Genomic DNA, 13,240 nt, shown 5'->3' with positions numbered 1-13,240 from the left:
GGGTCCTTGGTGCTTTTCGAGCTTGGGGTGGGGTGGGGTGGGTTTCTTCAGGACGTTGCGTTGCCCGGCTCGGGAACGTCATCAGGGTTAGGAGGGAGTGGGGTTTGTAGGGAGGAGGAGGAGGAGCACCAAGGGGGTCTTTGGGGCTCTCTTGAGCTGGGTTGCCTTTTTTTTTTTTCTTCAGACGTTTTATGACCCAGCTAGGTAACATGATCAGTGCTGGGAGGCACTGGGGTTTGTGAAGAGGAGGAGGAGGAGAAGGATCAAGGTGTTGTCTGAACTGGGTTGCTTTTTTTTTTTTGCAGACGGTTCGTTATCCAGTTAGGTAACAAAATCAGTGTCGGGAGGATTTGTGGAGAGGAGGAGGAGGACAGTGGGGTCCTTGGTGCTTTTCGAGCTTGGGGTGGGGGGGTTTCTTCAGGACGTTGCATTGCCCGGCTAGGGAACGTCATCAGGGTTAGGAGGGAGTAGGGTTTGTAGGGAGGAGGAGGAGGACCAAGGGGTCTTTCGTGCTCTCTTGAGCTGGGTTGCCTTTTTTTTTTTCTTCAGACGTTTTATGACCCAGCTAGGTAACACGATCCATGCTAGGAGAGAGTGGGATTTAGGAGGAGGAGGAGGAGGAGGATCAAGGTGTTGTCTGAGCTGGGTTGCCTTTTTTTTCAGACGTTTTATGACCCAGCTAGGTAACATGATCAGTGCTGGGAGGCAGTGGGGTTTGTGAAGAGGAGGAGGAGGAGGAGGAGGAGAAGGATCAAGGTGTTGTCTGAACTGGCTTGCTTTTTTTTTTTTTTTTTTTGCAGACGGTTCATTATCCATTAGGTAACAACATCAGTGCTGGGAGGATTTGTGGAGAGGAGGAGGAGGAGGAAGACAGTGGGGTCCTTGGTGCTTTCCGAGCTTGGGGTGGTCCTCTTGCGGACGTTGCCTTGCCTGGCTAGGTACCGTCATCAGGGTTAGGAGGGAAGGGGATTTGTAGGGAGGAGGAAAAGGAGGAGGATCAAGGAGTATTTGGTGCTCTCTGAGTGTTTTTTTCCCCAGACGTTTTATGACCCAGTTAGGTAACATGATCAGTGCTGGGAGACACTGGGGTTTGTGAAGAGGAGGAGGATCAAGGTGTTGTCTGAACTGGGTTGCTTTTTTTTTTTTTGCAGACGGTTCATTATCCAGTTAGGTAACAACATCAGTGCCGGGAGGATTTGTGGAGAGGAAGGGGAGGAAGACAGGGGGGTCCTTGGTGCTTTCCGAGCTTGGGATGGTCCTCTTGCGGACGTTGCCTTGCCTGGCTAGGTAACATCATCAGGGTTAGGAGGGAGGGGGGTTTGTAGGGAGGAGGAAGAGAAAGAGGATCAAGGAGTCTTTGGTGCTCTCTGAGTTTTTTTTTCCAGACATTTCATTACCCATCTAGGTAACATGATCAGTGCTGGGAGGGAGAGGGGTTTGTGAAGAGGAGGAGGAGGAGGAGGAGGAGGAGAACCAAGGAGTCTTTGGTGCTGTCTGGGTTGCTTTTTTGCAGACATTTCATTACCCAATTAGGTAACATCATCAGTGCTAGAAAAGAATGGGATTTCTGGAGAGGAGGAGGAGGAGGAGGAGGAGGAGGAGGANGTTTTTTTTTTTTTTTTTTGCAGACAGTTCATTATCCAGTTAGGTAACAACATCAATGCCGGGAGGATTTGTGGAGAGGAGGAGGAGGAGGACAGTGGGGTCCTTGGTGCTTTCCGAGCTTGGGGTGGTCCTCTTGCAGACGTTGCCTTGCCTGGCTAGGTAACGTCATCAGGGTTACGAGGGAAGGGGGTTTGTAGGGAGGAGGAGGACCAAGGAGTCTTTGGTGCTCTCTGAGTGTTTTTGTTTTTCAGACGTTTCATTACCCATCTAGGTAACATGATCAGTGCTGGGAGGCAGTGGGGTTTGTGAAGAGGAGGAGGAGGAGGAGGAGGAGGAGGAGGAGGAGGAGGAGGATCATCAAGGTGTTGTCTGAACTGGCTTGCTTTTTTTTTTGCAGACAGTTCATTATCCAGTTAGGTAACAATATCAGTGCTGGGAGGATTTGTGGAGAGGAGGAGGAGGAGGAGGAGGAGGACAGTGGGGTCCTTGGTGCTTTCCGAGCTTGGGGTGGTCCTCTTGCGGACGTTGCCTTGCCTGGCTAGGTAACATCATCAGGGTTAGGAGGGAGGGGGGTTTGTAGGGAGGAGGAAGAGAAAGAGGATCAAGGAGTCTTTGGTGCTCTCTGAGTTTTTTTTTCCAGACATTTCATTACCCATCTAAGTAACATGATCAGTGCTGGGAGGGAGAGGGGTTTGTGAAGAAGAGGAGGAGGAGGAGGAGGAGGAGGAGAACCAAGGAGTCTTTGGTGCTGTCTGGGTTGCTTTTTTGCAGACATTTCATTACCCAATTAGGTAACATCATCAGTGCTAGAAAAGAATGGGATTTCTGGAGAGGAGGAGGAGGAGGAGGAGGAGGAGGAGGAAGACTGTGGGGTCCTTGGTGCTCTCTGAGCTTGCAGACGTTTCATTACTCAGCTAAGTAACATCGTGGGTGCTAGGGGGGAGTAGGGTTTGTGGAGTGGAAGAGAAGGGGAAGGAGGACTGTGGGGTCCTTGGTGCTCTCTGAGCTTGGTGGTTTTCTTGAAGATTTCATTACTCAGCTAGGTAACATGGTGAGGAGGAGAGTTGTGGGGTCCTTGGTGCTCTCTGAACTTGGGAGATTTCCTGCAGACTTTTCATGACCCAACTAGGGAACATCGTCAGTGCTAGGAGGGAGAGGGGTTTGTGCAGTGGAGGAGGAGGAGGAGGACTGTGGGGCCCATGGTGCTTTCCGAGCTCAGTGGTTTCCTTGCAGATGTTTCCTTACTCAACTGCGTAACATCGTCAGTGTTTGATGGAGTTATATTGAATAGAAACCAAGAGCAAAACCCCTCTCCCTTCTGTAATAATAATAATAATAAAGTTGGGAGGGACCTTGGAGGTCATCTAGTCCAACCCCCTGCTCAGGCAGGAAACCGTATATACCATTTGAGACATTTCTATCGCTGGTGACATTACGTAGCTTGAGTAATGAAGCGTCTGCAAGAAAGCCCCCCCCCCCATCCCATCATCTTGCTTCATGCAGGAGGAGCACAATTCCGAGCAGCTTTGGTTTAATGCCGGGGGTTCCCCAAACTCTTCGCCTCCCTCCCCAAATTATAACACAATGAGCACCACTTTAACTCAGTAGCATGACGGATGTTAATGACAATTTGAGCACTGATGGATCAGCACTCTCCTTCAGGACTATGGGCTGCCCTAGAGCTTTTCAGAGACCCCCTCCCCATGAATTGGGTCCCATCGACCTTCCACCTGCCACCTGTTGAGCCCCAGACATTTACTAAACCCCCTTTTTTAGCCCCGCAAATTTCTTGATTTACGGGATAGTCCTAAGAACCCTTACAGGGTCGATATTGACCAATATAGAAGACCCCCTCAGTTGTGGGTTTTTTTCAGCTTTTCACGCATATAAAATTCCAATCTATTTTCTAGTTCCTTGGAGACATAGACATAGAGGGCTGGAAGGGACCTTGGGGGGGCTTCTAATCCAGCCCCCTGTCCGAGGCAGGAGATTTTATTGCACCCCAAACAAACAGCTGTCTAATCTTTTGTGTGACTAGGGAAATCCAAATAAACTTTTCCTGAGATTGGCTGTAGAAGAGAGACAGCCATTTCCTCCGTGGAAACGTTGTGAATTAAAACAGGGGTTGGGTGTTGTTTCCAAAGAACTGCTCAGATTTCCCATCCTTTTAATTGAACTTCTAAAGCTAACCTGTTTTTCTTTTGGCTGTCTCTCGAATTTTCATTTGGCACAAGGGCCATTTTCAAGAACGGGAATTTAGTCTGAAATAAGTCCCTTGGATTTGACCATCGTTTTTCAGTTCATCTGGAAGATTGTCTTATTCGTTTGGGTTATTCACGTTTTTTTTTATTTATTTAGAATTTAAGCCTGTATAACATATATAGTGCTTTGAATGTGACTATAGCTGTTTGGAAGGTTTTCTCGTGAACTAATCCAAGGCACCACTTAAAATCCAGATCCTTCATTTGATACCTTGGGGAAATTTTTTTAACCTCCTCTAAACAGTTGGTTAACTTGTGATATAACCCTCACAATCAACGTCGTAGGTTTATCACCGTTGAAACTTAATCACAAATAAGCATATTTCCATTGATCACAATATAATATATCACAGCACATCCAGCAGTAAGTACTGCTGAGGCATTGTGATTTCATACTAAGTCAGAATTTAAATGGTATCTGAAAACGGATCTTGCATTTATTATGGAAAATGTCCCTTAAATCAGGGCTTTTCAACCAGTGGTACGGGTACCACCTGTGGCACATTGGCACCTGGCAGGTGGTATGCGACCATCCTAGAAAAGTGGTAGCAGGGGAGGGGAATGAGCTGAACCGGTGGAAGCACCGCACAAGCCTGAGCGAGAGATGGCTGGAGCTGCAGGGCTGTCAGGGCTCAGCGGAAGCGCCAGGATCAGTGCCAGGCTCCAGCTGGAGCTCGGCACTGATCCTGGCGCTTCCGCTGAGCCCAGAAGAAGCGCCGATCAGCTGGAATGTTGCAGCATCTCCAGGGTCTTGTGATTTACATTCAGATGCTTGGCAACTGATTCATATTTATGACGGTCACAGTGTCCCAGGGTCATGTGAAGTGACCAAAACCTGCTGCAACCACCCAGCAGACGGTCGGAATAAAAACCAAACACCCCCCCACCCCACCTCCGCTGCCAATCCCCAACAGAAATGTTCACAACAATGAAAACCTCGGACAGGAGGAAGAGCGCCCCCGGGGTGGGCAGACAGGTGTCTTGCTCGGCTGTGGCTTGGGGGGCACTTTTTCAGTGCCATTGTAACTTCGAACAGTCATTAAGCGAACTGTTGTAAGTCGAGGACTACCTGTACTTTTATCACTTTTTTCCTTTTTTTGGGGGGGGGGTCATCCAGTTTTTGACACCTTGCTAGGCAACTGTTGGTACTCGGATGTTGCCATCTCCTAAAAGTGGTACAATGGGTGAAAAGGTTGAAAAGTCCTGCCTTAAATGCTCTTTCTGTTCAGTTAATATTTATTCCCTAAATACCTTTAAGAAGTTGGTCTCATCAGGTTAATTTATCAAGAGAGAATTGTTATGTGCCATTTTTTGGGGGGGGGGCTTTTATTTGATCTTTGGGTGTTTGCTGTTTGTTGGGTGTTTGGGGGTATGCTTATCTTTTGTTATATAATGTATATACTAAGATGGTAATAAGTACCATTACATTCAACAAGACTTAAATTATGCTATTGGAGACTGTAACTGTTCCTTCTGCTTTTTGAGTCATTTAAAGGAGCTTAAATTGGTCTCTCTCTCTCTTTTATCCTCATAACAATTCAGTAAAATAGATTGGAATAAAAAAAAACCAGACTGGATGAATGTATAATTTTTTTTTTAAAGAAAAATATTGGAACATAGTCTGCTGATAAATGGTAGACGAATATTCCTATAAGGTGAATTGTCTACTGCAAAGCTTGTACAGATAGTCCTCAACTTACAAACACAATTGAGCCCAAAATTTCGAGATATTTGTTAAGTGAATTTTGTCCCACTTTAAGGCCTGTCTTGCCACGGGTTTAAGTGAATCCCTTTAGTTGTTAAGTGAGTGACATGGTTGTTAAGTGAATCTGATTTTCCCATCGACTTCGCTTGCAAAAAGGGGATCACATGACCCATAGGACACAGCAACCGTCATAAGCACGAACCAGTTGCCAAGCATCCAAATTTTCATCCCCTGACCATGGGGATGCCGCAACGGTCATAAATCCCTTTTTTTTCAGTGCCGTTGTAACTCTGAAAGGTCACTAAATGAACTGTTGTAAAAGTGAGGACTTATCTGTATGCCTTTTCAGCTTGTTTCAAATCTTTGGGGAATTTGTTTTAACACAGGGGTCTTCAAACTTGGGCCTTCGATGACTTGCGGACTTCAACTCCCAGAATTCCTCAGCCAGGCACGCTGGCTGAGGAATTCTGGGAGTTGAAGTCCGCAAGTCATCGAGGGGCCAAGTTTGAAGACCCCTGTTTTAATAAGACTGGCCCTTTGCTTTAAACCAGGGATCTCCAAAATTGGCCGCTTTTAAGACTTGTGGACTTCAACTCCCAGAATTCCTCAGCCAGCGTGGCTGGCTGAGGAATTCTGGGAGTTGAAGTCCACAAGTCTTAAAGCGGGCTAGTTTGAAGACCCCCGCTTTAAACCCATGTTTTTCCAACTTGGTAATTCATAACACCTTCACGTTGGTCTCCCTTGTGGCCGAGGCTTCTTGTCGGCGTGTTTCTACCGTGTTGTCATCTGTCTCTGTCTTTTTAATAGATTTCTTTCGGCTGCTTCCTCTGAGGGAATTTCATTACCAATTCAGTTGGCTCCTTCATGGACTGTGCAGGACTAGACTCTTCTTTCCAATTCCAGTGATTTGATTCCAGACTCGATTTGTCTCCATCAGCTCCACTCATTTGTATTAGAGTGGGAAGCTGAGGGAACTTTTAACGGCCATTTTTGCGCGACGCTTTCGCTTCGAGGGACTATCCACGATTAATGAGCACCTCAGTTGGTTCTACTCCGTTAGAAATTTAAATTTTGAGAAGCATTTGAACCATTTTTTTTTTTTTTGCATCCATGATACGCACTCTGGCAAGGTTTGCTCAAAATGTCTTGGGAAATGAAGGAATCAGTACGGGTAGTCCTCTCATTACAGCCGTCTGTTTAGGGACGGTTTGAAGTTACGACGGCACTGGAAAAAAGGGACCATTTTTCACACGACCGTTGCAGCATCCCCATGGTCATGTGATCAGAATTCAGATGCTGGGTGACTGGTTCATACTTACGACGATTTTAATGTCCCGGGAGTCATGTGATCCCCTTTTGTGACCTTCTGACATGCAAAGTCAATGGGAAAACCAGATTAACAACCACGTTACTGACTTAATAGTTGTTACTGACTTAACTATAGCAAGATAGCAGTGTTCCAATATCTCAGGGCCTGCCCCAAAGAAGAGGGAGTCAAGCTATTTTCCAAGGCGTCTGAAGGCAGGACAAGAAGCAACGTGTGGAAACTGATCAAGGAGAGAAGCAACCTAGAACTAAGGAGAAACTTCCTGACAGTTAGAACAATTAACCAGTGGAACAACCTGCCTCCAGAAGTGGTGAATGCTCCCAACACTGGAAGTTTTTTTTTTAAAAAAAACAAGTTTTATTAGTTTTTTCATTTTACAAACAAGTGCTTAAGAATCAGCGTGGTGGCAGGAAAATCAATTGTCCACAAACAAAGTCATACTCATAAAGTTCAGATTAAATCATTACAAAACCCCTCTCTTTTCCCTCTAATAACATATTATATTCAAGTTAATGTATTTCAATACAACTAAGTCAATCAAAACAATCATCAATAACCTTTCTTCTAAATAAATCCAAATCCTATATTAAGCTTTACTATTTCAAATGCTATATTCTATATTGCTAATATAAATACATGATTAACACTTCAGGTGTCTCTCCATTCCCTTTTTCCTTAACATAATCAATAATCATTTATTAATATCATGCCTTCTTTTTTCTTAATAACATTTCATCTAAATAAATCCAAATCCTGTATTAAGCTTTACTATTTAAGTTACTATATTCTATATTTCTAATCTAATTACATAATTAACACTTCGGGTGTCTCTCCGTGGCCTTTTTCCTTAACATATTCAATAAACATTTATTAGTATTAGAAAAAAGAAGAAATGATACTAACACTGGAAGTTTTTAAGAAGAGACTGGACAGCCATTTGTCCGAAATGATATAGGGTTTCCTGCCTGAGCCGGGGGTTGGACTAGATGACCTCCAAGGTCCCTTCCAATTTTACTATTATTATTATTATTATTATTATTATTATTATTATTATTATTATTATTATTATTATTATTATCATTATTATTATTATTATTATTATTATTATTATTATTAAGAAAGGCTGTAGAAAGGGACAAAACTCACTTAACAGCTGTCTTAGCAACGGAAATGTTGGGCTCCATCGTTGCAAGTCAAGGACTATATTGTCTCATAGCTACATTAATGTTAAGGACTCTTATTAAATTAGATAACTTTTATTGTCATTTTTTTCCTGTGGGCACCATGGCACACATTAAAAATGAAATGTAGTTGCTTCCTCTCAAAGGGCACACATACACAACCTACATTTAAAACATACTATATACAACATATGTATAGACCTACACCCTTACATATAAGTAACATATAAATATTAATCACTGTCCATCTTGAATACAGAACTGGAAGGAAGAAGCTTTAGAGTTCACAAGATTAATACTGTACCGAACAAAGCAAAGCAAAACGAAAATGCCAAGTAAATTTCAAGTTGCCCATGACGGCAGATATGTCTTTATTCAACAATTTCAGAAGCTTGCTGCTTAGTGAATATTCTTTCTGAATATTTCTTTCTGAAAAATGTTAATTAAGTTGGCATAGGGCTGGGATGAATCATGGACAAGCCAGAAGGATTGGCAAACTGTAATTTAGTGCCTCATTGGCAGTTTATTAATTAAAAATCACAATTTGTTTGCTCTAAGAATTAGCAGTGAGATTTGATCTCCCCAAACTGTGTATGCAGCATCTGTCTACAATGAGCTGAAAGCACCCATACTTTTTTAAAAAAAAAATTAAGGGAGAGAGTGATAGGAACATACTGTATGTCTGAAATAGGATAGGGTTTCCTGCCTGAGCAAGGGTTGGACTAGATGACCTCCAAAGTCCCTTCCAACTTTATTATTATTATTATTAAGAAGAAACCTCACATATACTCATTCCATACAGGTACTTCTCAACTTATGACCACAATTAAGCCCAAAATTTCACTTACTAAGCAAGACGATTGTTAAGTGAGTTTTGTTCCGTTTTATGACCTTTTTTTTAACCACAGTTGCTTAAGTGAATCACTGCAGTTATGTTACATGCCAAGATAAGATAAAATAAGTGAAACAAGTCATAGAATGGAATAGAATAGAATAGAATAGAATAGAATAGAGGAATGAAGAATAGAATAGAATAGAATAGAATAGAATAGAATAGAATAGAATAGAATAGAGGAATGAAGAATAGAATAGAATAGAATAGAATAGAATAGAGGAATGAAGACTAGAATAGAATAGAGGAATGAATAGAATAGAATAGAATTCTTTATTGGCCAAGTGTGGCTGGACACACAAGGAATTTGTCTCCAGTGCCTAAGTTTCAGTATACATACAAGTAATAGTGATAAATCATGTTGGAAGTGATAAATAGTGATAAATCATGTTGGAAGGGGCCTTGGAGGTTATCTAGTCCAACCCCCTGCTCAGGCAGGAAACCCTACACCATTTCAGACAAATGGTTGTCCAGTCTCTTCTTGAAAACTTCCAGTGTTGGAGCATTCACAGCTTCTGGAGAACCAAATTATGAGAAAGCATCGCTTCCGCCTAAGAACAAGTTCTTGAACAAAAGATATTGAGACCAAAAAACCCGAATAAGCCGTCCTAACTCTCATGAGGCTTAGACCCAGATGTTTGTTTGATGAACCAACCCTGATAGAAACAGTTTTGATTTGATTTGATCTTGTTTATATGATAATATAGAAGGCTGGGTTAAATAGATTGCAATTATTAATAGGTAGGGTCTGTTCAATTGCCTAGTTCCCCAAGTAGCCAAAGGATAATGTTATCCTTCAGTGGAACTCAGAATATAAGTGCAGAAATAATATAAAACATTAATATATTTTTTTTGTCTTTTGGATTCTGAAAGGCTGCTTTTGCCTTGTGGAATATTTTTTTTGCCAGTGAAAAAAATAGCCATACTAGTTAATCTTTTTAAAAGTTCAATATTAAATATTATTATTTAAGGTCCTCCATCAGAGGGAGCTAAGGAGCTTAGCTAGCAGTTATTAAGGCTTTCCTTTATAGTAATATATAATTTTATGTATAGATAGTCTTTTTTTCCAAAGAAAGATTAATCTATATAAATAAAAATGTAAATGTTCGTTTGTTCAAAATCTTAAATCTCCGAAAGTTCTTCACCGATTGCTTTGAAATTTTGACACAACGTTGCATTCGAATACGCGCGTGTTTTTATATACCTGCTATTATGTAGATGTCACACCTGTGACAGGTAAAAACATGCTTGGACAACTATGTTGCGTGTTTTAGAGTCGGCAAACCAGACAATCTCTATATCTGCACAGACAATGGAACAACAAAAATATTGTATACCCACAAGCATTGTGAAATTAAACATATTACAAACGTGCGCTTTCTCTTTTCTTTCTTTTCCATTTAACCAGACTGAGCCACAGCAACGCGTGGCCGGGTACAGCTAGTATACTATATAATAAAACAAGTATATAAATATAAGCTATCTAATGTCTTGCAATTAAATTCATGGAGCTTACTTGTCCATACAGTGGATAAACAAAAGGCAAAAAGAGAGAAAGGAATATTTCGCTCACAAATAAAATGTTATCAGGCTTTGCCAGACCAAACACAACCTCATTAACATTTTGGGTTGGAGGCTTGCCTAAATGGCTATCAATTTTAGACTCCAGATTCTGAATGGATCGACATCCCGGTGATAGATAGAGGGGTTATGTGAAAATAGTTCATAATTTACCTATCTATTCTAGGGACTTTAAAGTAATCTCCTGCCGCTGGACTGTTTACCTCAGGGGTCTTCCAACTTGGCCCTTTTATGACTTGTGGACTTCAACTCCCAGAATTCCTCAGCCAGGCACGTTGGTTGAGGAATTCTGGGAGTTGAAGTGCACAAGTCACAGAAGGGCCAACTTTGAAGACCCCTGATTTAGAGTCTAACACAAATATTTATTCTAAAGCAGGGGTGTCCAATTTTATCGACTTTAAGACTTGTGGACTTCAACTCCCAGAATTCCCCAGCCACCTGCTCTAAAGAATGGTACTTTTTGTAACCCCTCCGATATTGCTATCGTCCTATAATTTAGGCAGATAAATCAATAGTCCACATTTTTTTTTAAAAAAAGTATAGGCTGAATCGAGAGATTTAATTTGAGAACTATGTTTATAAAGCAAGTTATTACAATCCACATTAATATGTTGCCGGTAGCTTCAAGACATTATATATATTGCTCTTATTTTTTTTAGTTAAATATACTCATGGAAATGTAATGTTTTAGAGGCTTTAAGAGAATTGTACAAATTTTGACCTTGGAATACTTCCAGAAACTTAATGACTAATAATTTTAGCTGCTGCTCAAACCAAGTTTTTGAAAAATGCAATTGGTTACAGATGAAAATAATTTTAACGATATAGATTTTTGGCTAAACAACAGCCGGTAGATGTTTATGATCCATTCCAATTCAGATGTAGCTTCTTCTTAGCATACTGAATCTCCAGAAAATATATTTTATGTGCAAACAATTCAGAGAGCAGGAGAAAAATAAAAAACTTTATGTAACTATTTTAAAAAAGGGACGTTCTCCTACAGGATGTACAGTAGCTTAGTGGTGGTCGTTTGATATCTCTGCTTCATAATGTTATGCAATATAAATATATTGTCAATCTTCTTGGCAACGGAGTACAATGTGACACGTGTCGTTCACGGGCTGTCTTGTAAAGTTGCATGTCACGGTTGGTTGCCATGACAACGGATAGTATGCCTGCTGTCGTCCTGAACGCATTTATGTTGATATGTGTGTTACATTTGTGCTTTGTGTGTTTGCCCAAAGGTTGCAGCTAGGGCAGATAATACAGCTAATTTTTTTCATTATAGTCATTAATATTGCAAATAAGCTTTGAACATTGTTGTTTTGATTGCTGGTTCTTAGACCTTCTGCAGTGATAGGAACAAGCATGGGTATTCTAAAGATTGACAATATATTTATATTGCATAACATTATGAAGCAGAGATATCAAACAACCACCACTAAGCTACACCCTGTAGGAGAACGTCCCTTTTTAAAAATAGTTACATAAAGTTTTCTATTTGTCTCCTGCTCCCTAAATTGTTTGCACATAAAATACATTTTCTGGAGATTCAGTATGCTAAGAAGAAGCTACATCTGAATTGGAATGGATCATAAACATCTACTGGCTGTTGTTTAGCCAAAAATCTATATCGTTAAAATTATTTTCATCTATAACCAATCGCATTTTTCAAAAACTTGGTTTGAGCAGCAGCTAAAATTATTAGTCATTAAGTTTCTGGAAGTATTCCAAGGTCAAAATTTGTACAATTCTCTTAAAGCCTCTAAAATATTACATTTCCATGAGTATATTTAACTAAAAAAATAAGAGCAATATATATAATGTCTTGAAGCTACCGGTAACATATTAATGTGGATTGTAATAACTTGATTTATAAACATAGTTCTCAAATCTCTCAATTCAGCCTATACTTTTTTTTAAAAAAAATGTGGACTATTGATTTATCTGCCTAAATTATAGGACGATAATACAGCTAATTTTTTTTTCACTATAGTCATTAATATTGCAAATAAGCTTTGAACATTGTTGTTTTGATTGCTGGTTTTTAGACCTTCTGCAGTGATAGGAACAAGCATGGATATTCTAGGGATTAAAGTTTATTTTCAGTGATGTGACTTACCTCGTGTGATAAATAAACTATATATGCAGATTTACACCAATAAAATATTTTATTGTTGGCAATAGCCTAGCAATAAAAATATCAAAAGATTACGGAAATCTACTTTTTAAAAACAAGTTTAATATTAGTTTCAGTTTCACCTGGAAACCGTTTATTTATATCTAAGATTTGGGCACTCTTAAAAATAAGGGTTCTAAGCTCCTTAATTACTACGGCTTGTTTTTATTTTACGGACATCTCAGCTAAGCTCAAATTGATTTTCATAACATTCAATCTGACAGGTTTTTGAAAGGGCTGAAGTGTGAAGGTCTCGTGACAATATTTCCACTCTCGTTCTAATTTAAGTTCATTTATTTGCCCAGTTGGTACAGCTGCCCTTCTTTTACGTGTCTCTAGGCAGCTTGCAATAAGTAAAAATGTAAAAAGCAAAATAAGAATAAAAACACACAGCAACTGGGCCCAATTTAATCTATCTCTTTCCTTTCGTGGTGATCGTGTCCGTGATCAGGTTGGGCTGAGAAAGAAGGACTAGCCCAAAGTCATCCAACTGGCTTTCATGGCTAAGG

At 40.6% G+C, this 13,240-nt stretch overlaps 1 protein-coding gene across 1 annotated transcript in view; it reads left to right on the top strand.

The window, feature by feature from the left end:
• SLC2A13 (solute carrier family 2 member 13) overlaps positions 1-13,240 on the top strand; it is a 68,903-nt gene that overhangs the window by 1,999 nt on the left and 53,664 nt on the right. The gene's annotated exons all lie outside the window — the stretch shown is intronic.

The sequence above is a fragment of the Protobothrops mucrosquamatus genome, unplaced genomic scaffold, assembly GCF_001527695.2.
Source record: "Protobothrops mucrosquamatus isolate PMUCROS unplaced genomic scaffold, P.Mucros_1.0 scaffold2750, whole genome shotgun sequence".
Classification (NCBI taxonomy): Eukaryota; Metazoa; Chordata; class Lepidosauria; order Squamata; family Viperidae; genus Protobothrops; species Protobothrops mucrosquamatus.
Note: the sequence above shows the minus strand (reverse complement) of the source record. Positions and strands in the feature narration are given on the sequence as shown.